The sequence below is a fragment of the Periplaneta americana genome, chromosome 3 (genome assembly GCF_040183065.1).
Source record: "Periplaneta americana isolate PAMFEO1 chromosome 3, P.americana_PAMFEO1_priV1, whole genome shotgun sequence".
In the NCBI taxonomy this organism is placed as follows: Eukaryota; Metazoa; Arthropoda; class Insecta; order Blattodea; family Blattidae; genus Periplaneta; species Periplaneta americana.
This window is the reverse complement of record NC_091119.1, coordinates 139,361,229-139,386,661: the sequence shown is the minus strand read 5'-3', so window position 1 is coordinate 139,386,661 and position 25,433 is coordinate 139,361,229. Positions and strand designations below refer to the sequence as shown.

The 25,433-nt window shown below is 34.2% G+C and overlaps 1 protein-coding gene across 3 annotated transcripts in view; it reads left to right on the top strand.

Moving 5' to 3' along the window:
- Nucleotides 1-19,253: 19,253 nt before the first annotated feature.
- LOC138696564 (A-type potassium channel modulatory protein KCNIP1-like) overlaps nucleotides 19,254-25,433 on the top strand; it is a 728,319-nt gene continuing 722,139 nt past the window's right edge. For 2 of the 3 annotated variants that reach the window (XM_069821688.1, XM_069821685.1), the window contains exon 1: nucleotides 19,254-19,375. The gene's annotated coding sequence lies outside the window, so the exon portion shown is untranslated. The remainder of the gene's footprint in view (nucleotides 19,376-25,433) is intronic. The other variant, XM_069821687.1, reaches the window with a different exon arrangement.

The window sequence follows — 25,433 nt, the reverse complement described above, 5'->3', positions numbered from 1 at the left end:
TCAGAGAAAAACTTCGACTTCCGACGACACAGAGTGTAAGCTACGACAAATAAAAATAATATCACCGTTTTTATATCATTTTTGCAGTTTTTTCTATCATAGTTTCACCGTTTCTCAGTATTCAACAGTTCGTACACATCATCTCTCGGAAAAATTTTCGTTATCTTGCATTTGATATTTGAACATAAAACTACAAATACACATAGGCTACCGTTATTAACATGGCAAAAATTTAATTATTGCATTACGCATAAAACTTTCAATGACTCAGTATCTGTCGCATTCATAACTCAGATTTCAATTCTCTTCTTTTCACATTTAAACAAGCTGTATCCAAACTTTGTAACTTTATTATATTTATGGAGAAATTAGAACCAAAACATCCCTTGTATGTAAGATAAAATGGCATGTAAGTCTCGACGCTGTAGTAGTAGTAGTTTTATTTTTTCCTGGCAGAGTTGAGGCCATAAGGCCTTCTCTTCCCCTCAACTAGGCTTGAATAATATACATGAAGTACATAATTATGTAATAAAATACAAAACAACACGTAAGGTTGAAGAAGATAACAAAAATATGATAGTCTATTATCACTCTCAAACTCTTGACTCAAAGGTATATAACTTGCTATCGTTCTGAAGCAATCGTCCACAAAATGCCAACCGATATTCCACGACTGTAAATTACCGACGTTAATTGGAATGTCCAATAATCCAAATAGGAGGGCGATGAGCGTAACGAAGAGGCATTGGAGCAATTGATGTATGCAGCTGTTGGACAATCAACTCTACCTCAAGTGACAAGTAACCGAACTGACGCTTTGATACACGTGCCACTAGTTTCTGTATTGAGATGCAAGCATTAAACAGGCTTCCGTGCTCATGCTGCTACCTTGTACTTGATAATAAGGCGACCGAGGCTCAAAGGCGGCGTATCTACCAACCCATAGATGATAGAACCGTAGATAGTCTGTTGATAGTGTTTAATCAAAGGGATGTAGGCTCAATTGTGGGAAGATTGTTTGTAGTTAGTGGTAGTAAAGCAACTTTCGAGGAAATTTTCTGGAAGTATTTTGATTTTTGTACAATTTTTTTCTACTAAAGCTATGTTGCCAACTTGGTAACACTTTATATTGTCTCGATAATCACTTTACATAAAGATACCACTTACATTTTTTGTAAGTGAAATGTAAGAATGTCACTGTGTTCAAAGTGGTGCAAGATTTTTGGAGTTTTCAAGTCCCTCAGGATAGATAAACATGGAATGTTTCGGAACTGATTATTAGTTCCGTGATCAGAGAATGGAAGGAAATGGATCCTGTTACCAAGAGCTATTCTTCACGATGTAAACAGAATTCAATAGACAGGTTCTATAGGAATATTTATTGCCTCCTTGATGTTGGAAACATTAAGTAAGTTCCAAAAGGTGGATGTTACTGTATCTAAGATACAATGAAGTACTCAGAAATCTCTCAAAGTCGAGACTTCAGATTCGATTCACGACAGGAAAATAAGGAATTTTTGGAGGTTATGAAAGAAAAATAAAATGAAATTTTGTAGAATGATTCTCATTGAACCGAACCCATTGTCTTGCCTCCGTGCCTACAATTCGGAAAGAAATGAAGGTAAAGTGTGAAAATTTGTAGGAATCATACCTTGTGAAGAACATGCATGATGTAAAGTGCTGAAAGTGACCGTGGCTCTCCTCTAGACACATTTCGACGCTGTGCTTCATGGTTTCATTTACGTGCATCAACAATACACCATCAGTGTATTTGATTTTCATAGAGATGTTTTCCAGTTGTTCCAGGGTTTGGGATGAAGTTTATATATATTATTCTATATGTTTTGTTTGTTTATTTTATTTAATATTTGATATATTTTGTTGGGGTGATTGGAAGAATTAATGGCTTGAAAGAGATTTTTACCCTTGTCATTAAATTATATAATATTTTTTTTGGGTATTAAGATTTATTTATTTTTATTGTTGGTTTAAGTGTATTAATTTAAGTGAATGGTTTGAAATGAAACTGTGTTATAGCTACAAGTTTCTAACAAATTTATCGGATTCGTTTCTAGTCTATAAGAATGACTTTGTATTTCTGTGGGTTGTGGCACGTCGTCCTTCATCCACCAAAGAAATTGTTCATATTCGTAATCAGTGCACAATTAGACTTCTTCTGTATACATAAAGGTTTTCAAGCACTTAGACCTATAACTTTTGGTAAGTTATTACATCTAATATGCTTATAGGAATGGAATGGGCAACACGAAGATAAGGAATATTTCACTGATAAAAGAGCAAAACTTCGACAGTCCTGAGAATCAAAATTTTCAGGAATACAATAAAATTGCGTTTAAATTTTCTTGACATATGAACAAACGTATGATTAATAAATTATATGAAATGATTTTGAGATGATTTTATGGATCACATTTTCGTTCATATGTTAAGAAAATTGAATACAAAACAGTTTTATTGAATTTCAGAAAAAATTGGTTCTCAGGACTACTTACGAGATTTAGCACTTTTGCCAGCGATTTTTGTAGGTTAAATATGAGCTCATCTAATTTTAAAGATTGAAACAAATTAACACGTTTCTTCTTGTTTCCCACATCGTATTGTATGTACGTGGAATCACCTTTGTAATAGCCTTTCCACTGATTGTATTTCGTTGAAGAAATGTGGACTAAAGCAGAAAAGTCACAACAGTTTTATTGTTTAACACTTTCGTTGTAGAATGCTCTGTGAAATGGTTAAACATTGCCTGGCATAATATATAGGCTACAGATGGTACAGTATAGTTCATTGAATAAAAATCAAATGGTATTCTATCACGTCATTTCATTTCAGTTTCGTTAAATTTCATGTTACAGACAAGATATTATCCACATTGCTGCTGGCATCTTAATCTTTTGGGCAATAGTATCAAATGTTGAGCGCTCACGAAACCAACACTGCGACTGAAAATGAGTGCTGTTTCCACGACAAACATCACCTCTACATTAATTAAGTGAACAGAAAAAGCACATGGACAGAAAATGCACCTGCCCTATCCGTAACTGTCAACTGTGTAATTACGTGGCACTTTCGCTACTGGTACATGCCTCGCGGCTTCGTTCAGGAGTTTCTAAATCCTATACTATTATTCAAATTTACAAAAGCACGAAGCTTGCAAAAGCTATTTTTATTCTAGACAAACTATTACAATTACAATAAAGGAATATGAAACCCTATTGTTTGGTGGACTGCGCACATATTATTTACTGTCTGTAAGGGACATAGTGCTGGATCTTTAATGTAACGTAATTAAAGTTGCTATTTTAATATTTAATTTGCCATTAACTGAGAAGAAGAAATGATAATACGAAGGTAATGAAGAAATAAAATTATATTATAGAGAAAATGGCCTAAATATTCTAACAAAGAAATTTTTAATGAGGTTATGTATCTCAACCATCCCTCAAACAGCGCACGTAGTTAGATTTCAATAACCGACATTCATTCATAGTGTTCTGTCCAAGGACATGTCTTTCCCTCCAAACCCAGCATTCTCCACTCTTTCATACTTTCTGGCTTTCTCTTAGTCTTCGCATATGATCCATATAACTTAATGTCTTATTTTTTATATCATCTTCTGCTCCGAACTCTTCTCCAGTTCATCATTCCTTCCAGTGCATCCTTCAGTTGCCAGTTTCCTCTCAGCCAGTGACCCAGGCAATTCCTTTTTCTCTTCCTGATCAATTTCTCCATCATTCTTTTTCCACCCACCCTTTCCACATAGCTTCATTTTTTATTCTGCCTGTCCACTTCACATCCTCCATTCTTCTCCATTGCACATTTCAAGTACTTCTAATAGCTTCTCTTCATTTCGTCGTAGTGTTCATGTTTCTACCCATACAATGCTACTCTCCATACACAGCACTTCACTCTTCCTCAGTACTTTTTCCAGAGATCCGCAGAAGATGCTCCTTTTTCTAATGAAACTTTCTTTGCCATTGCTATTCTCCTTTTGACTTCCTGGCAGCAGCTCATGTTCCTGCTTATAGTACACCCCAAATATTTGAAGTTGTCCACTTGTTCTACTGCCTCATTTAAAATCCCCAAGTTTACCTTAATTACTTCTCTTCCTATGACCATGGTCTTCGTCTTGTTGGCATTTATCTTCATCCTATACTGCTCACAGCTCTCATTCAGCTCCAATAGCATATTCATTAGTATCACTCCTCTTGTGCTAACAACGCCATAATTACCATCAGCAAATCTTATGCATTTTATTCTCCTTCCTCCTACTATCGTCCTCCAATGTTCTGAAAACAGTTCTTCACTAAATCCTCCAAATAGATGTTGAACAGTGTAGGCAATAAAGGGCATCCTTGACGTACTCCTCTCCCTATTTCGCTTCCTTCTGGCATTTCTTCACCTATCCTGACTTTGACTCGTTTGATAAAAAGATTGTTGAACAGATCCTCTACGAGTATATTCAATCCACATTAATTTTCTTTAAGATCTCCATCAGCTTATTCCAATCCACTCTGTTAAACGCCTTTTCTAGGTCCACAAATACTATATACATTTCCTTATTTTTCTCTAGGTATCTTTCGCCGATTGTTCGTAGCAGTCCAATTGAATATCTTATACCTTTTTCCCTTCCTGAAGCCAAACTGTTTTTCTTCCAACTCTTCTCCCATCATAGAATATAAACGTCGATTCAGTATTCGCAGAAAATCTTCCAAATTACTACGCACTGATACTCTTTTTCGGGGGAATGTGTTAGTTTGCAGTTAGAAGCTGAACTGTTGAACGTTTATATCATTATTGCATTTTAGAGGGAAGTGAATATTTTGACGGTAAGTTTTTTCTTGAATATAGCCTACATTGTTATTCCTCAATGTTAGAAATATTAATGACATATGTTCTTAAAACTAAATAATGTACGTTTATAGCAATGTATGTTTAATTGATTTCGTTTTTAAATTATGATATGTTTTGAGGTTGTGACTTGCAACATCAGTGTGTCACGAATATAAAATACTAGTATCATTAGTATTCCATCTTTATACACTGGTTTTTGTTTCGTTACTTGTGTTGGTACCAGTAGGAGGAAGGAAAACCTCACCTTGCAACAAACTTAGAAAACAGTGGAATGGAAAGGCAATGCAAGAAGCCATAAAACAAGTTTGAGAAAATATGTGAGAGACGATTTATCTGGATTTAGTATTACGGTTGGGAAAACATTTTCTAATGAAGATTCTGAATGCTTGTTTTGTGTAGAGGCCATTTTGACTATGCAATTTTTGTTGTAACTTGTTAATAGTAGATATTCCATATTTGTACCTCCATTTTTTATGAAGGAAATATGTTAGATTTTGAGGAAATTATTTTTTCAAACATTTTGTAACATCTCTCGAACTTCTAAGTCCGGTGCACCATTCGCAGGGACATTCAGCACTAAACAGGACAATACCTTATGTTCAGTATTAAAAATATATAGGTCCCGAAATGAAAAAAACAAAATGGTTTTCCATATTTGTAACACTTCCTCTATATAATTACATCATTTTTCCTAAACTCTCAGTTAAGTTAATAACGGTAATCATTTATCATTCATTTTAAATTAATTAACTACTATTTGACAACGAGATGATTTGGTAATTGATGAAACAATGGAATGGTGACAAGAAATCGAAATGTTCAGAAAAAGACAGTTCTGAGTTGCCGTGTCTGCTATAAATGTTCCAAAATTCTCCTTGGTATCAAATTTTTTGTCATTTGAAAAAAAAAGTCATTGGCTAAATAACTGAATCACATCTGTCCTTTAATGTAAAGCATTAGAAATTTTCACTTCCCATTTATTAAAATTCATAAATTTTAGCTCATATTTTATGTTCTGAAGTGAAATATTAGCTTTGTCCAAATGCATTGTTTTTTTCATACTTTGTTGGATTTAATTTTCACATTTTTTACCAACTTACACTCCTATGTGGTGAAGGGGACACTGTCTACACTAGACTTTCTCGAAATAAGCGCTTTCCTCAGTACAATGTTGACGTCACAGGACAAACACCCAGTCTTGTCGAATGGAGATAAATTTTCGCCCACGCCGAGAATTGAACCACGGACAGTTCAGTTGGTTAGCGCGTTATTTACTGAGCCATAACGGCAAACTATATGTAAATCATTCGTAAGAAGTAGTTTTGAGTTATTAATCTAATAATAGTCTAGAGATTTTGCAAATGGCTTCTAAAAACCACGAAATGGCTGACCTGTCGCCATTTCGTTGCACTGCTCCGAAAGTGCCTGTTGAAGGTGTTCCGGTCTGTCAAGTGCTCTAATGGATTTGGGCACTCGAATCCATAAATGAATTTGCATCTGAAATGAGTGCAGTAGATCCGACAATTTGTTTCAATCATTTTCTGCTGTGTGTCACGCAATTACTATGAATATTAAGTCAGTTGGCTGGATTGTATTCAATCTGTTCACGTGTAATCGAGTAACAGCGCGGCACAATTAAATTGGCTCTCGTTAGGTGGACATGCAAATATCAACAAAAATGTCGATATAACCATTTAATTCCTCCTGCGTTCCCTGTTTAATTGCTCGCAGTGTACGACGTATTTAAAGGGGATGGAATTTAAAAAAAAAAAAATTATTTCATTTTTATTCTCTTCCCTTTCTTAATTTTTTCGTTGTGACAATTTTATTGTTTCATTTTTGTTTCGATTTCCATTCCTTCCACTAATCCATTTTCGCTCTTCTTTTGATCCTCTTAGTTTTCTCTTTTCCTTACTTTGTATCCAACGTTGCTTTCGGGCGTCGTCGTCGGTTCGACTTCTACTGTTTAGCTGGTTGGTTTCTTGGGGTGTTTTTCAGCTTTAAGGTTATAAAGTGAAAATCATGGCAAATTCTTGGTATCTTCTCGCCGAAATATCATCTCGCTGTCACCTATAAATTAATAAATTTGACTTCAAAGAATATTTTACATTTATGAAGTAACCAACGAGAGGGCTCCACCTTTTTTAATTTAAATGCTAGGAGTATAAACATAAAAAATGACGGAATTGTATTTCAAATCTCAAATATTCGTGTAATTACAATCATAATCAAATAACAATAACGGACGATGTAAATATCATAGGGATTCCATGAGTCCCTTGTAACTTTTTTCGTATTTATTTCCATACTATTTTTATCTAAAGAACCAGATAGTGTAACTTCATGTTTCCTGTATTTTCCAGTCTATCCCGTAAGTAACGATTTTGAAAGATCCCTTTCTTTATTAGTAGTGTTTCTTCTGCTTCGTTTGTTTAATAACATTTTATGATACTTGCTTTTTTATCATATTATTCCTTTTGAGATTACAGTGTATATATATTTTTTCTCTTTTTTTTAATATCCAAATTTATTCAACCCTATTTTACCCTAAGGTATATTAGGGTTATAATTAAATACATTTCAGACACAAATAAGTGCACAAATGCTACTAACGAATACATATAACTTAGAACAGACAGACAATTATATCACATGCAAGTACATATGTAAGTATGTAGAACAGTTGAGGGTAGAACTGGCCGAGGGGGAGGGAGCCGAGGAAATAAGGGAAAGAGTTATTTATTAGTTTTGTAATGAGTAGTATTAACACTGAGCGAATGAGGTAATGTTCTTTTTGTATTTATTGTGTCTTTTTTTTCTATTTGTTTTTTATTGCGTGTGTATGTTTTTTATGTATTACCTTTATATTTATTAGTTGGATTATTTCGTGCAGTTTCAATAAGGAATTGAATTCTTTATATATATATATATATATATATATATATATATATATATGTTTCACTGTGTTTTTTTTTTTTCTCTTTTCATATCTTATATTTATTTTATTTTTACTATTTTTATGAAATTTGATTTGAAGTTAGATTAGTTGTAATTGTAATAATTAATGTTGACGGTAATAATAATAATAATAATAATAATAACTGTTGTTTTACTATTTTATTATTTTATTTCGTTTTGAAGATTCAAAGTGTGCATAGTTACAGCATGAATGGCCGTACGGGCTCGCGCGAAGGATCTTGTGTACATGAGTTTGTATAATTTATTATGCATCAATAAATGCACTTATCTATCTATCTATCTATCTATCTATCTATCTATCTATCTATCTATCTATCTATCTATCTATCTATCTATCTATCTATCTATCTGTCTGTCTGTCTGTCTGTCTGTCTGTCTGTCTGTCTGTCTGTCTGTCTGTCTGTCTGTCTGTCTGTCTATCTATCTATCTATCTATCTATCTATCTTACACACACAAACATATATATGACATAAAAGCAGACGTATTACATAAAATTAGATACATATGACATAAAACATTATATATAAAGAATTATATATTTAATAATAATATTGATAATAATAATAATAATAATAACAATAATAATAATAATAATAATAATAATAATAATAATAATAATAATAAAGGATGTTACACAGAAATTAAACAGACACAAAAACAAACATATTGCATAACATAAGAACAGACATATTACGAGTACTACATAGATAATGTACACACTACAGAAAAAAATACATAGTACATAAAAATTACACACATAATGACATACAAAAATATATTACATAGAAATTACATACATATTTATCACAAAACTGTCATATTACATGGAAGTTTCATACATACGACATTAAAGAGATTAGATACAAATACATAGTAGATATTATATTACAAATACATTAATGTATTTAGATATGAAAGTGAAATATGGGTATTGAGTGCAGATTTTTAAAAGTGAAATGATGGCAGTAGAATTGGCTTAATTGCAAAGGAATTAAATAATTCTGAGATTAGAACATTTGAGAAGCTAAGGTATTAATAGAAAGAAAGATAGCCAGGAATACAAAATTAGAACTGAAAGAAAACACTTTATAGTGATCTGTACATACTGTATTTCTAAGAATACCGGAGCAAAGAATACTATTTTGCTATGTTTTGAATAATTTTCCAGAAAAAAGTGCATTTTAAAATACATTAATTATGAGAAATTATATCATCTGTTCAGATTACAACTTTTGTGAACATAATTCACATTTTATTTCTAGTTTAATTACGTAACTTACAATAATCACGTCACTTATCTTAATTCTACTTGTCGGTCGTTTCCAGGACCATTTTCTATCGTGAACAGCTTATACTCTCTGAGGTGAGTAAGTTATGTGCAAGACTGTACTGGGACTCCAACTTGGGAACATGGTATTGCATACGCTGAATTTTTTTGCAGTATGCAAAATCGCCATGTTTGGAGAGTGAGTTGAAGAGATGAGAGGGGGGGAGATATTAGTAGATATGGAACATATAGTTGGCATCCCTCCATGAAGGCTAACCTTATTATTTAGCAAGCATCCCTCATCCCCTGCTCCCATCATTCAGGGGTTCTTCACTCTACACGCCCCTTTTCCGTTTCCCAGAAATGGTCAAACAACTGATGGACATACTGGCATGCTTTGTAATCTGCAAGTCTGCAACTTCAAGGACCAGTTTTCTATAAAATGTTGTGGAGAAACATGGAAATTCATCAGGCAAAGAGTAATACAATCATGTGAGCACGTCGAGTTATGTGTGGCTTCTTCCAATTAATTTTGTTTGTACAGGGAATAAAATGTTAATATAAATTGAATGTACGTTGAAAATAAACGTAGAGCAGAATTAAATAATGTAAGAATCTATTCAAATTGAGAGGAATTTTAGAATCTCGTCTTCTTTTGTTAAATTAAATACACGCCAGAGGTAAAGTACTTAAAAATAAAAAAGAAATAACAGGTACAAAAATGTAATAAAAATATAACAACACAATATTCTTCAAGATTTTACTTTCGCGGATTGTAACTCCATCTTAGGAAATATGCATCCATCTTTTATTATTTCAGGTCGAGACTTTGTGGAAGTCGCAAGCTACAGGGTGTAAACGATACAAACTGCAAAAAATACTGGTGGTAGAGCATAAATTACTTACTTACAAATGACTTTTAAGGATATATGTACATGAAAGACCACAAATTTTATCACAAATGTAGGCTCTAAATTTCTAAAATTTTATAAGAAAATGAACTCACAATTTGATAAAAATTACAAGGTGCCACAACAAGACTTATTAGAACTTAAATATCTGATAAAAGTATAAAAAAGGTTACTAATAATATTTTTCAAATCAGTTTTATCAATGTATGAAAAAAAAAAAAACAAAAAAAATTCTGCAGTTACATTATTTGGTAACCATAACATTCTTATGGTCTCTCTCACATCTTTCATATTTTTCCTCCATGTAATAAACGCTTATTTCTGAAAAGTAAACTACTCTCAGACATGTAGAATTGTTTATTTTAATACATTTAATTTTTTATTTGTCTTATATAAAATATAATAAAATTTACATAATGTTTTGTGACCAAATTGTTCTATTTTCAAAGAAATGGGCGTTATTGTAGTCTACATTTTGCATAAATACATGTAAAATCAGTGCACAAAATTTCAGAATTCTATCTCTGTTGGTTGTGGAGTTATACAATAATATATGTGAAAATTTTTAAATTTTGGAAAATGTAATTTAAAGTAAAAAGTGAATTCTAAAAAATATTATTAGTAACCTTTTTATATTTTTATCAGATATTTAAGTTCCAGTAAGTCTTGTTGTGGTACCTTGTAATTTTTGTCCAATTGTGAGTTCATTTTCTTATAAAATTTCAGAAATTTAGAGCCTGCATTTTCTGATAATATTTGTGCTCGTTCACGTACATATACACTTAAGGAACCCGGAGGTTCATTTCCGTCCTCACATATCATATCAGGTGTTCAAAATATCCACTATAACAATCGCAGCATAAAATAATGCTCCCATCTACTCCATGGACTCTCTGATTTTGGAAGATGAGGGAAGAGTTCCGAATCCCAGCAAATAATTTGATTGCCACAAGTATTCTCGAGTGGGATATCTTCCAGCAAACACCAGATCTTTCAGATCACCGAATAACCAAAAATCGCAAGGTGTGAGATACGGTGATCTTGCCGGCCGCGGAATAAATCCATTCCTCTCAATCCATCGTCTTGGAAGTTTCATGTCCAAATGTTTATGCTAATGTGCAGCGTACATACGGGCACCAGTACATAAATTCAATCGTGCCTCCTTAAAATAAAATTCAAGCCAGTACGTTCCTCAAATAGAAGTCTCGTCGTTCTCCATTGTGAGGAACTCTGTAACTAAGCCGTTTAGATAATTAGTTCATATAATATTTGTTGTTTGTTTACAGGTGTATAACACGATGCATAGGTTTAAGATACAAAATAATGGGACATTGTGTATAAGCAATTTCTTAAAGATGTAGAAATAGATTAAATGATTGTAGTAGTGTTAGTAGTATTTATTTATTGAACCTGGTAGAGATAAGGCCGTCAGGCCTTCTCTGCCCCTCTACTAGGGGATTATAATTATAATATGAAGAATAAAATTACAATCAATATTAAATTTACAATTACAATTACAATAAAAATCAAAGTACGAAAAGATTACCTGATTATTGAAAGTTAGACAATTTATCATAGAAGTATTTACTGAATTACAAATTAAACCTAGAATAACAAAATTGTATAGTGATAAAATATTGAAATGTTTTGTGATAGATTAAGAGAACTATTTACAAGAAACCATGTCTGAACAAGTCTCAATTACTGACCAAGTGGCTAGTAAGTTTGAGTTTGAATTCAATTTTATTTCGACAGTCCCTGATGCTAGCAGGTAGCGAATTCCAGAATCTTGGCAGGGTTATTGTGAAAGAGGATGAGTATGAGGAGGTGTGATTGTGTACGGCAGATTAAACGTATTTGGCATCCATGTGACAAATACTATCAACAGTAATCTCACTAGACGTTTTGATTTATCTAGAGAAAATCAAAACTCGAGTGGGATTTAATTGACTATTACACGATTAGAAGAAAGTATATAAAGATTAGAAGTAACGAAGTACTCCAATACAATAAAATATTAATTGACTTACGAAAATACATCTGTCTTCAGATGTATTATTGTACCATCTCAACATTACAAATATTACGCTAGATGCATACTAGATGGCAGTAGTGAGCAATGCCTTGTCGTCGAGAAGTTCTCGATGGCAATGTTACTAGTCAAGAAGGCTTTGTTGATTCAGTTTCATTTTTATTAAAATGCAACATTCCACTTCAATTATTCGAATCCCAGTAATCAACGTCACTTGACAGATGATTTTCAATAAATCTTAACATTAAACAATCTCTGATACGTGACTATCCATAATATCATATAGCAGAAGCTATAACATATCCTAACTAATATACACAAGTGTTAGAAAAGTTTTAATTAACGACGATGACATAAAAAATAAACATGAATAATTTTAAAAGGAATAATTATTGAATGTACAATTTTCAAATTTGAAAGTGGTTGGTGGTTCAATTGATGTTATATTGGGCGTGTGCGTAATAGAAGTGGAACTCGTTGATTTAGGCCTACATGGTGTATTCAACTTATTCATGATTTCTGAATGAATAATTTTAAAAGGAATAATTATTGAATGTACAATTTTCAAATTTGAAAGTGGTTGGTGGTTCAATTGATGTTATATTGGGCGTATGCGTAATAGAAGTGGAACTCGTTGATTTAGGCCTACATGGTGTATTCAACTTATTCAGATTTTCCGAATGAATAATTTTAAAAGGAATAATTATTGAATGTACAATTTTCAAATTTGAATGTGGTTGGTGGTTCAATTGATGTTATATTGGACGTGTGCGTAATAGAAGTGGAACTCGTTGATTTAGGCCTACATGGTGTATTCAATTTATTCAGGATTTCCGAATGGTGCTCTTCATTTATTTGTAAATCGGATTTCAGAAGATGCATAGGTATGATCAGTGATTTTTATTAATTCTTGTTCTTGAATGCCAATGCGAGTCACATTTGAAACTGCTGTGCATCAACTGGAGTGGTTTGTAATTTTATATATATAGGCTATATATATATATATATATATATATATATATATATATATATATTTACGTCCAGACCAGCGCAGTTTCAAATATTGGCAAACAAAGAAACAAATGCTAGGGACGCGATAAAATTAAACAAATGCTAGGGACGCGATAAAATTGTGTGATAAGCAGCCATGATTGGTTGAAATACGTCCTTTCGTACCGTTTTATTGGTCAAAAGTAGTATGACGTAATAAGAGTGTAATAGTCAAATTAAAATATTTGTACTCGGACGAAATGTCCAATGACAATTGAAATTAGATCATGTTAATGTAGAAAAATACTGTGATTAAATTTATAACTCTAGACTTTAACTCTTCGTGCCACCCTATAAAGCAGACATCAACCCTATTCTCTTTTCACGTTCTCTTATCAGTGACGGGGCTTCATTCTCTGTGCTTTGATTCCCATTGTCTGCTCATCTCCCTCGTTCCTTGCAAATCAATTTCATATACTTTCCGTGTACCTGTTATTGGCTTTCCGTTTCCGTTGCTTCAAACGGATATTGCTATTTTTATAACAAGTCCAATTCTTTTAAATCCAGTAAAATACATTAAATTTGTACTAATTCGCTGTTCTAGTATCTTTTCAATTTCTGACCAGCATTTTCTTATGTCGGTTTAATACGATAAGATTTTATGACACAGTACTGATGGTTTCGGAGTACGCGGTAGCGTCGCGATTAACACGTAATAGTGCAAGAAGCCTCCAGCGTATCTCAATCATCTAAGGTGTTTGCGCTCGGGCGCGGGTTCGATTCCCGCTTGGGGTGATGACCTGGTTTAGTTTTTCCGAGGTTTTCCCCAACCGTAAGACAAATGTCAGTTAATCTATGGCGAATTATTATTATTATTATTATTATTATTATTATTATTATTATTATTATCACCATTATCATTATTTTAAGTAGCGTGAAATGTTCCGTTGTACTATACATAGACCTATTTCATCCAACGTAAGACCCGTTCTTAACATAAATATAACTCCGCAAACGTGTTCGACTATCCATACTCCAACATGTTATGTTAAAGCTTATTGATCAACATTCCTACTAATAAAAACTCTATATAAAGACGTTTAACTGTTTTATACTTATACACTGAATAGCTCGTTTATAAGTCGTGTGTAAATTCCTCACTAATAATCACTACATAAACTACGTCATGTATATCAGTACAACTGTTACACAGTTACGTCATAGTTTCGTCATTACTTCATTACGAAAGGTAATAGAATATCTGAGGTTCTGTATTGCATCCGGTAGAGCGCTCTAGTGTGCCGTGTTAGGTATCGATAGCACAACTGGCTCTGATCGATTACCACACTATATTTTGGTCAAAGAGTACAAGCTACAGCAATATTATTCTGATTATTCTGTACTCTCTGGTTTGTTCCTTTATGGTTACAAGGCAACTGTCATCATAAAATGACAGTCGATACGAACAGCTATTAGAGGGGCGGCCATTTTTTCTCTATATACAACCACAGTCTAGTATATACAACGCTTAAACAAGGGGTTTCGTGTATATAGCTACTGCAAAGCAATTCCTATTGTATAGTTACAGACTGTTTATACATCCATCGCTTATGCATGGTTTATTAGTAATGTTTTCTGTCTCAACTCCGTAACAAGTCTCGTTTAAAAACTATACACTGTTTATTAGTAAGACCGCTAATGTATTTTTGGCATTTATACGTCTCTGTTCACAATAAATAAATTATTATTATTATTATTATTATTATTATTATTATTATTATCATTAAAAATTGACGATACGTATTAAACAAAATACGTACCTCAGCTATTTATACATTTTTTCAATAATTCCAATGAATTCGAAAAACAATATTATTCGCCGTCATATATTTGTTATATGTTCTCATAAAAAAACTTTCATTTGTCAACAATACAAATCATTTTTGTGGACAATTTCGCATTGTATGAGTCATGTTGTGTATTAATTTAAGAAAGACTAAGGGTACGCCACATCTTTATGAAAAATTGTGAAATAACAATTCGTAATCCACTGTTATGGAGTAACAGTTAACGTGTCTGACCGTGAAACTAGCGGGCCCGGGTTCAAATCCTAGTTGGGACAAGTTACCTGGTTGAAGTTTCTTCCGGGGGTTTCCTTCAATCTATTAAGAGCAAAAGCTGGTTAACTTTCGACACTGGATCCTGGACTCGTTTCGCTGGTATTATTACCTTCATTTCACTCAGAAGCTAGATAAGCATCGCAGTTGATAAAGCATCGTAAAATAAACCAATTAAAACAATTCGCATATACAATAAAATATGGCAAGTAAAGAATTTTAACAATAATCTTACTTCACGCGAACTGATACTTGACACTATAGGCCAATTCACACGGGGATACTTGACAGGAGTCAAGTACTTGGAGCAAATCGACTTTCCTTCAACTTTCCCCGTGTGATATAGTCGAGACAGTCAAGTTGTGACTTGGCGGTCAAGCAGAATTTGAGTTGACGATTCTCCAACTTTTGTGTTCACTTTCCCGTCACGTGATCAACTTGACTCCACCACTTTCCTCGTGTGAATGCTAACTTGTAGCAACCTGCAAGCAGATATTGTGGATAGTGTACGTGTATGGTTTGTTTAAATTAATAGCTAATTAATTTAGGTATCGAACTTGAGATTAATTTAACTTTCAAACCCCACATTTTAATAATTATTACTAATTCTGCTTAGAAATCACTTGGATTTGTAATTCGAAATTATCCAAGCAACCACCTGTTTTTAGGTTAGGCCTACACCTGGTTAGAAGCAAGCGGAATGTGCTACAATAATTTGGAATCCTCGTTGCAAAAACAACGTTCATTCTATCGAGTTGAAACAGAATAAATTCCTTTGGTTCTTATATTATAAGATATTCAAAATACCTTGTCCATTCCAGATCCCAACTACTTAGATTAATTAAATGAATTGTTAGTGGCCATACGCTCAATGACAGAAGAACGACTTACTCGATGATATTTCTTAGAAAATTATGAACAAAAATAATACTGATTCCGCTGAAATACTCAAACTAATTCCAGCTTATATCCCTCCAAATATATATAGAATAAATTTGGTATTTAATATCTCTAGATCGAAAAAAAATATCACAACTTTTCCCTTGTTTTTACCCTACAATTTATTATCAATTTATAAAATGTCTCTTTTTTTTGTCAATACTGAATAATTATAAGCTACATCTCTTTTATCTTTTCATTTCTTTTATTTTTATTGCTAATGAGTTGCATATACCTATTTTATAACGTGAATCATTTTCAGTAATAAATTATAAGTCAAATTGTTCATGTATATTTATGTGAAGAAGGTGCTTTGATGGGCATCTAACCTGTGTACTTTCCCATAAGTCATAATAAATAAATAAAAATATATACATTATAGATACACCTTATTGTAACATCTTTAGAATTGCATGAGATGTACGAACTTCTGTGGAATATATACAGAAAGAGAAATACTTCAATAATGATACAAATTAAAATTAAACAGGAGAGAATTATTTCAGAAACTTGTTACGAAACTTAAATAACAAGGTGTCCATCACATTAATGTAGAAGTGGTTCGCAAAAAGGTAAAAAAAAAAAAAAAAACTTAAAACCAGTGCACCTCCAAGCATACAACATTCAGCGCGCGTTTTTTGCGTGTGGAACACGGTTTCAAGTTTAATGTCTCCGTGTGATCACAAATATGGTGTCAAGTTTAGAGGCTTCAAGCACTTGACTCCTGCGTGAATCAGATATAAGATAGAGGCGGCTCAAGGTCAAGCAGTGGACTGCATTTGCCACGTGTGCTCCAATCCTGTACCATATTCTTAACTAAAGTCAGCTGTGACAGCCTGAATTACCACTGTTTCAGCTGACAGTTTTCAGTTCAGTGACTCGTGCGTGGTTTGTATTTTTGTATGTTTGTGCTTGACCTTGATCCGCCAGTTTGAAATTCACAGATAGGCTAACAGTATAACTTGTAAATCACAATTTGGTAGGATGATCCACCTGTCAAGGTCGGCTATTAGAAGAGCTTGTTTCTCCGGGCCCCTGGGGCATATCAGACTACTCGTCCGCGAGATGTGACCTGGCTCTTTCAGGGACTGAGGCAAGATCACCCACCTGCCAGCGTCGGATCAACGAATGTCACCTAGGCTACAGTACTATTATTTAGTCCTGACAGTCGCCGGCAATGTGCGCCTGGGTCAGGCGAGTTCATTAAGTTACGCCAAGGGATGTTCAGGTTAGTCTGTCGCCTGCAGTCAGAACGATCGGATGTCACGCATGCGGTATAGCGTTGTGTTTCCAGTACAGTTAAGGTGTACTGTATTCCTTTACCGACCGCTCGCCCTTATCTCTACTCCGGAGCTCTCCCCACAACTCCTATTACTTCCCGTCTTTCGCGTCGCTGAGTTGTCAGGACTAAATAATCGGTCTGTACCTGTCGAACTTGTACTTTCGAAACGTCATCTTCCGTACCGTATTCAAATCGTTTTCAATACATAGGCATATTGAAAATTGAAAGAAAACAGGGATTGGAGGGGATCGTTTTCAATACGGTAAGCTTATTGAAGTCGATTTGAATAATCCGTGAAAACTTTGTAGATTTTTATTTTTTTACTTGGTTATTTTTTTAGTAAGTTATTTTACGACGCTTTATCAACATCTAGTTTATTTACCGTCTAAATGAGATGAAGGTGATAATGCCGGTGAAATGAGTCCAGGGTCCAACACCGAAAGTTACCCAGTTCATATTGGGTTGAGGGAAAACCCCGGAAATACCTCAACTTGGTAACTTGTCCCGACCGGGACTCGAACCCCGGCCGCCTGGTTTCGCGGCCAGACGCTACTCCACAGGTGTGGACTTGGTTATTTAACGACGCGTCACTTTATCAGCTACGAGGTTATTTAGCGTCGATTGAATTGGTGATAGCGAGATGAGGCCGAGGATTCGCTATAGATTACCTGACATATGCCTTATAGTTGGGATAACCTCGGCAGGCAAGTGCCTTAGCCGACTGAGCTACGTCGGTGGCTGATGTTGATCTTATTAGATAGAAAAATGGAAATATTAAATAATTCATTATTCATTTCGTTTTAATTATCTTTAATTTTACTATATAAACCAAATGCTTCCATGCGATTATTTCCAAATTATCGAATTTACAGTATATAATTCTGAATGTCCTATTGTTTCTATATTTTTATTCATTAGTCTGCGTGGTCAGCGCGTCTGGCCGCGAAACCAGGTGGCCCGGGTTCGAATCCCGGTCGGGGCAAGTTATCTGGTTGAGGTTTTTTCCGGGGTTTTCCCTCAACCCAATACGAGCAAATGCTGGGTAACTTTCGGTGTTGAACCCCTGATTCATTTCACCGGCATTATCACCTTCATATCATTCAGACGCTAAATAACCTAGATGTTGATACAGCGTCGTAAAATAACCCAATAAATAAATAAATAAAAATTCATTAGTGTGAGTAGTTACAATACAGACTTCCTTCCATTGACGAACATTGGACACCACCGGCGAAAAGAGACTATCTTTGTTGTGTATCTAAAGTACTTCTTCTTTGATTGATAATAACACAGATTTATTAATGTCGATTGTTGTTTAGTCAACTGTCCGAAGACAGGTCTCAACCTTACAAGTGATACCGAGAAGTCAATAATTATTTATAAAGCAACTAGGCCAAGAGATAATGGGATAGGCTGGCCAGTTCCTTTCCCCCTTCATATAATATAGTAGTATCCAAAGTTATTGCAGAATGAAGTCCACTTTGCTATAACGGAAGCTGAAACTAGTTTATGATCTTGAACAAATACGTACATAGGAAAAATAAAAAAAAACAATGAATTTGTACTTCAAGCGTGTAATGATTATCTGCTTTGGTCAGAACGTGTTCAAACAGATAAAACGATGGACAACTCTTTCCTCAAGTTCTGTATTATACACTCCAATCCAACTTCTACGAGTAGCCTTCATTTTAATGGCAACGTCCAGAAAACTTAAATGAATCTCATTTAATTTGAATCTTTCTCTAGCAAGGAAACTTAATTTGACACACCCTGTTGTTATTCTTGAGGCTTCTATGCAGCAAAGAAGTATTCAGCGATCAGCGACATCTGGTGTGGTTCATAGTGAGTTATTTAGTATATCGTTCTGTTTGTAGAAGGGTGGACGGTGTGTATACGAACACTGTGATTGTGCTGTGATAAGTGCTCGGAATATCTGCTTTTACTTTTATTCGTACGGCTTCTTCAACAGGAATTAACATCTAATGGTATGTTGATAATATTTCCCTCTGTTATATTTTGTACAGTGTATTTTAAATGTCTTTTATTTTTAGATTTCTTCTAATTGCCGATAGTAAATCAGTCATAATTGAATTGATATGCATGAATTGACTAGAAGGTACATTTCAACTTAAGATGGTAATACAATAGTTAAGAAATATAGAATTATTTGATCATGAGTATTTGTGGGGTTCATATCTGTCTTCGGACAGTTGACTAAAAACAACAAATATTCGTATCGTAATAGTAAAGAAATGAAATACGCTTCAATTCAAGGAGAAAGTATTTTATTTTATAATAATCATATTTACTAATGAGGCTATGTGCGTCTATTGGATGCTGCGAAGCTTTTTAACTCGTTTAAATGAGTTAATACCGTCATCCTCATTTTCCCTATTCAGAGTGTCCGTCGATTATTGAGGTATTGTGGCGCAAATTTTTAGAACTGCCGTTCCAGATAGAGTGTAAGAGAAGGCCCTATGGCTTTAACTTTGCCAGTATAAATAAATAAATAAATAAATATATTATTATCATCATCATCATCATCATCATCATCATCATCATCATCATCATCATCATTATTATTATTATTATTATTATTATTATTCCATTAGTGAAACTGACAGGGTCCACACCTGTGGAGTAACGATTAGCGCATCTGGCCGCAAAACCAGGTGGCCCGGGTTCGATTCCCGGTCGGGGCAAGTTACCTGGCTGAGGTTTTTTCCAGGGTTTTCCCTCAACCCAATATGAGCAAATACTGGGTAACTTTCGGTGCTGGATCCGGACTCATTCCACCGGCATTATCACCTTCATCTCATTCAGACGCTAAATAACCTAAGATGTTGATAAAGCGTCGTAAAATAACCTAAAATAAATAAATAAATAAACTCACTGGTGCCAAATAAGTGCCATCGTATTTTAAATTGTGCTGTAAGAAGTAGGATTATTTCAAGAAAAACAGTAGTTCTTATCTATAGATCGTTACTTGCCAATTATATTTAATGCGTGTGAAATACGGGCATTCCGAATTGAACGATAACAGATTGAATGATTTTAATACTAAGTCCTGAAAATTACATCTACTAGCCCCAGTTATATCATGTAGTGAAGAATACTGGACAACAAAGAATTTATAATTCATATCGGGAACTTAATGGAGTTGTCAAAATCGAATTAAATCAAGTCCGCTCAATTGAACAACGTATGTTAGTAAAGCCTTAGTATGAAGAAAAACAGCATACGTACCATTGCTTAAGAGATTATACAAGCTGGCGCATAGCGATTGAAATACGAGTCTACAGTGGTTCCCGCGCGACTCCAATTCCGCCGCTCGGAGCGCTGTTTGGCTCTAGATATTCGTAGCAGAAAACTTAAATGGCATTGACATTTGGGACATTTAAAGGACTCACAGTTGTTTATTAAATACTTCGTACAATATTTTATGATCAGTAGACGTAATTTCAAAACTTCTATGTCTCAATTATATTAAAGTAAGTGGCTGTCATTCTTGATCTTAAGAGATATTTCATATTATAAACTAAGGCACTACCTTCCTGTTCAATTCATACACCATACCTTTTCGAAATAATGAAAGAAACTTAAAACATTTTACATTAACACTGTCGTCTACCCTTTTCACGTGTTTATTATTATTATTATTATTATTATTATTATTATTATTATTATTATACAATAATATATTATATTATATATTATTATACAATAATAATAATAATAATAATAATAATAAGTTCCAGAGAATTAAGGTACTGTATTATCTTCCATTTCCCTGAATTCATAATTTAATCATTTGTAAGTAGGCCTAACTTTTCCCTGCCTTTTTTTTTAATATATTGACAAGTGTTATGATTTTTACTATGGAAAGTGCAGTCACAATGCATGATAAGTACAATTGTGCGATTTTTCTTGCACAATTTGTAGTGGTGAAATAAATAATATCTGATAGGCCTGCTGATTAATCTGTAGTGGATGCTGTAATATTTTAGTGTGTGTAAACAATTTTTAAATTATAAGTTAGAGTAAAATTAAATTAGGAAGTTAGTCTGCAAGTTAGTCTGAAGTTAGAAATGATTTCCGCATTTTCCTATTTCTGAAAACATAAACAAATATTTAAGAATTGTCAAGGACTTTTCTTTTAGTTTAGGAGATTTTCGGAAGTTAGACCTTTCCGCAAGCCATAGCTGACGTGAAGCGATAATCCATAAAGTAGTGGAAAAATTCTGAATTACCATCGTACGTTACGATAGGCCTATAACTGCATAACTTCCAAATTATGTCACAAATCATGACGTCATGGTGACAAAATAATAGTCTGCAAACACACTACCGGATCCGAGTGGTAAAATAGGGAACTTCTGGCAGGAACAAAAAATCTAAATATGGTATCAAAAAGATACAGTTGACACCGTCCGTTGAACTTATAAAAACACGACACGAAGGAAAATACATTCAATGGCGTGGAGTATTAGTTAGCTTATCTGACCGTGAAACGAGCGGGTCTGGGTTCAAATCCTGATTGGGACAAGATAACTGATTGAGTTTTTTTCCGGGATTTTCTCTGAACTAATCGAAGCAGAATTGCTGGGTGATTTTCGGCGTTGGACCTCGAACTCATTTCGTCACCATTAATTCACATATCATCACCTATTCCATAGCCCGGGTTGAGTTCACGGTGCGGCGTGCTGTACTTGTACAAGAGCGTGGCTTTTCGCCTACCCAATCATTCGCAAGATAGGAATAGGAAAGAATAATGCGCCTCAGGCTGTAGTGAAAGCCTTCGGGTCTCTTCTCCCTATAAGAGGAAAAAAAATGTGAAATACAGTAAACCCCGTTACTGAGCTTGCTAATATTACACCAAACTACGAAGCATTAAACGAGTAAATGAATACAAATAAAAATTACAAAGAACACGCTATCGTGGAATACAAGAAAGCCTAGCAGCTCAACTTACACTTAACAATAACAAACACAAATATCGTAAATGACAGTAATCTGTAATAAATTATAGGAGATAAAAATTTATATTCAAAATAAAAAGTAAATAAATATTTACCTCTCAAAATTAATTCTTATTTAAACAGAAAATAATCATATTTAATATTTGGTACGTGTTTACTGTAGCGGCACCGTGTACTGTGGAAAGAGAGTAGCGACATGGTTGACATAAATCAGTATGACTATTTCGTTTATTTGACGTCATTCCATTTTCGGCCAATGAAGTGTAATGAAATTTTGAATTCCAACCAATCACAGTCATACATCGCGATAATTTCTGCAGCTCGATTTATCACTATCAATTTATCGCATGGTTGTTCTTTTGTTTAGTCAGTGTTGCCAACTGTTTCCACGTAAATCGATGAGAATGAATCCATTGTGCTAAATAAAGTTGCGAAATCCTACTTCCACATCTACATCTTCATCTTCTAATCCATGTGCATTGTATGTAAAGAAAATGAAACTCCTTCATAACAATTGTTCATTTAATTAATATATTAATCAGGTTATTTTTAATTATACTATAAAATGTTTAAATTATGATTTCAGCAGGTACTGAATACGTATTTCTGTTATAATAACAGGAGAAAAACGCGGTACATGTAATTAACATATTTAAACCTGCATTTCTCTTTTCTCAATTGACATTACTGAATAACATTCAATTTCTTTATTACAGCAATCGTTATTCATCCATTTCAACTTCACAATGCCTGAATAGGTTAAGTATTCATAAATATGCAATTATTAACTTTTGTGAATGAATTTTAGGGATATATTATTTACATTTTCATTTTATTTACGAAATAGTCCTAATAAATGTCACCCGAGGTCTGAGATTACTATAGATAAATCATGTACTATAATTCATCTAACCTACTCTAATCTTGTCACAGTCCTCTATCTTTTCTCACTTTACAATCTCCTCATCCAAACGACTCTAACCTTGTCATAGTCCTCTGTTTCATGTCATCATTATATCACCAACTCTATTTTCACCATCCTCGGTCACTTAATTAACCCTTCTAACCCACTCTAACCTTGTCATATTCTTCGGCCTCAAGTCACTTAGATATCCCATCATCTACTAACTTAACCTACGTTTTCACTGAAAAATCCATAGTGACACTTATGGCGGACAAGGTCGCAGTTGGGGCTTTTCTCGGGGTTCTCCCGTTTCCCCATATTATGCATTTAGATCACTCCGTCAACATTTCTCTATTCCGTCATTATGCCATAGTATTCCCTTAAATCGCCAACGGGCGACGCACAAAGAGGGCTGGCCTAGGGACGAATGGGGTTGTGTGCTCGAAATCTCGGTACGCAGCGAACCTTAGTGTAGTCAACCGGTATGATTTTGGGAATATGTCTACTTGAAGGGTTAGCGCAATAGATTTCGAAAGGTCTCAATGCTGAGTCTTAGTGCTCTCTCCCTAAATTCAATTCAATTAAAAAATTTAACCTAGCCTCAACTAATTTGTGTCAAATACTGTTAACCCACTGTGCTGTTAAAGTAAACAGTTACTTAATTTACTATTGAAATAAATAATTATGATAAGATTACTGTGTTTTAAATAATACTTAATAATTATGTTCCTGTTCTGTTCATCTGATTACTTGTACAATTACGTCTAAAGCAGTGGTCGTCAGCATTCGCTGAAATAAGTAACGGGTAAGCAGTGTATCGAAATATGCACCGTCTTGCAGAAGGAAAAAAGAGAAAGCATACCTGCCAGCAGCCACGGATGCACGATAATGCAGTCTCTTATCCGCGGATAAGAGACGCTAGCCCGAGGGTGCACTGTGCTGACGACAGCTGGTCTAAAGGATTAGAAAAGTCTAAATGGACACTAACCAAGTGTCCATTAGATAGTATGTTTTTCCCTTCTCTCTTGTACGGAAGAGGGACCCGAAGGTTTGCACTGCAGCACTGAGACTTATTGTGCTTACCACTCATACTGTGAATGATTGGGTAGCCGAACGGCCGCGCACTTGTACAAGTAAAGCACGCCGCACTATAAACTTAACCTGGGCTATGGTATGGATGATGATGATGATGATGTGTGAATTAATGATGGCGAAATGAGTCCGAGATTCAATGCCGAAAGTTACCCAGCAATTCTACTTCAATTGGTTGAGGGGAAAACCCGCAAAAATCTCAACCACTTAACTTGTCCCAATCAGAATTTGAATCCGCGCCCGCTCGTTTCACGATCAGATCATTACTCCATAGCGGTGGACTAGATAGTATGTAATATTTAAGGCCTATACTGTAACTTTATAACATCATTTTTACTATGAGAAATTTTATTTTTTTCTACTCTTCAAAGTTTCCATAATATATGACTAATGTGCACTGGAAGGAATGATGTAAGGAAGAAAAGCTCGGGCAGAAGAAGATATCATATGATTCATAACATTAAGATAGATGGATCATGTGCAGAGACTACTGTAAGAGGAAGGCGAAAAATATGAAATATTGGAGAATGATGGGTTTGCAGAAATGGTTTCCAGACCCTATGTCCACGAATATTTCGTCCATTGTTTCGTACGTCCCTTTGATATTCTGTCCACTATATTTTTTCGTCCTCTAGTGTTTTATGTCCACTATTATTCCTTCCCGCGGAGTAACCCACCGCGTTAGTGAAACAGAGCTACCCTCTAGCAGGAGGCCTTTGCCCTTCAAGGGACACATTAGGCTATTATTATTATTATTATTATTATTATTATTATTATTATTATTATTATTATTATTCCTTCCGCAGTTTAAATGTCCACTGTGCTATTTTGTCCCCTGAAAGTTTGGTCCACATTTCATTATGTCCTACATTTATCTTTGTTATCGTTATTAAGTTGCCCATTTTATTGTCTCGTCCAGTACACTGTGTCCAATATTCCTGATTGTCCATTTGCATAAATGGTTTAAAACTAAAACACTATTACTACTATATCACTAATAATAATGTGAATGTAAGTGGTAAGTATAATTGTTGTGGACTAGCATGTCTTACGGTTGTTATCATTTAA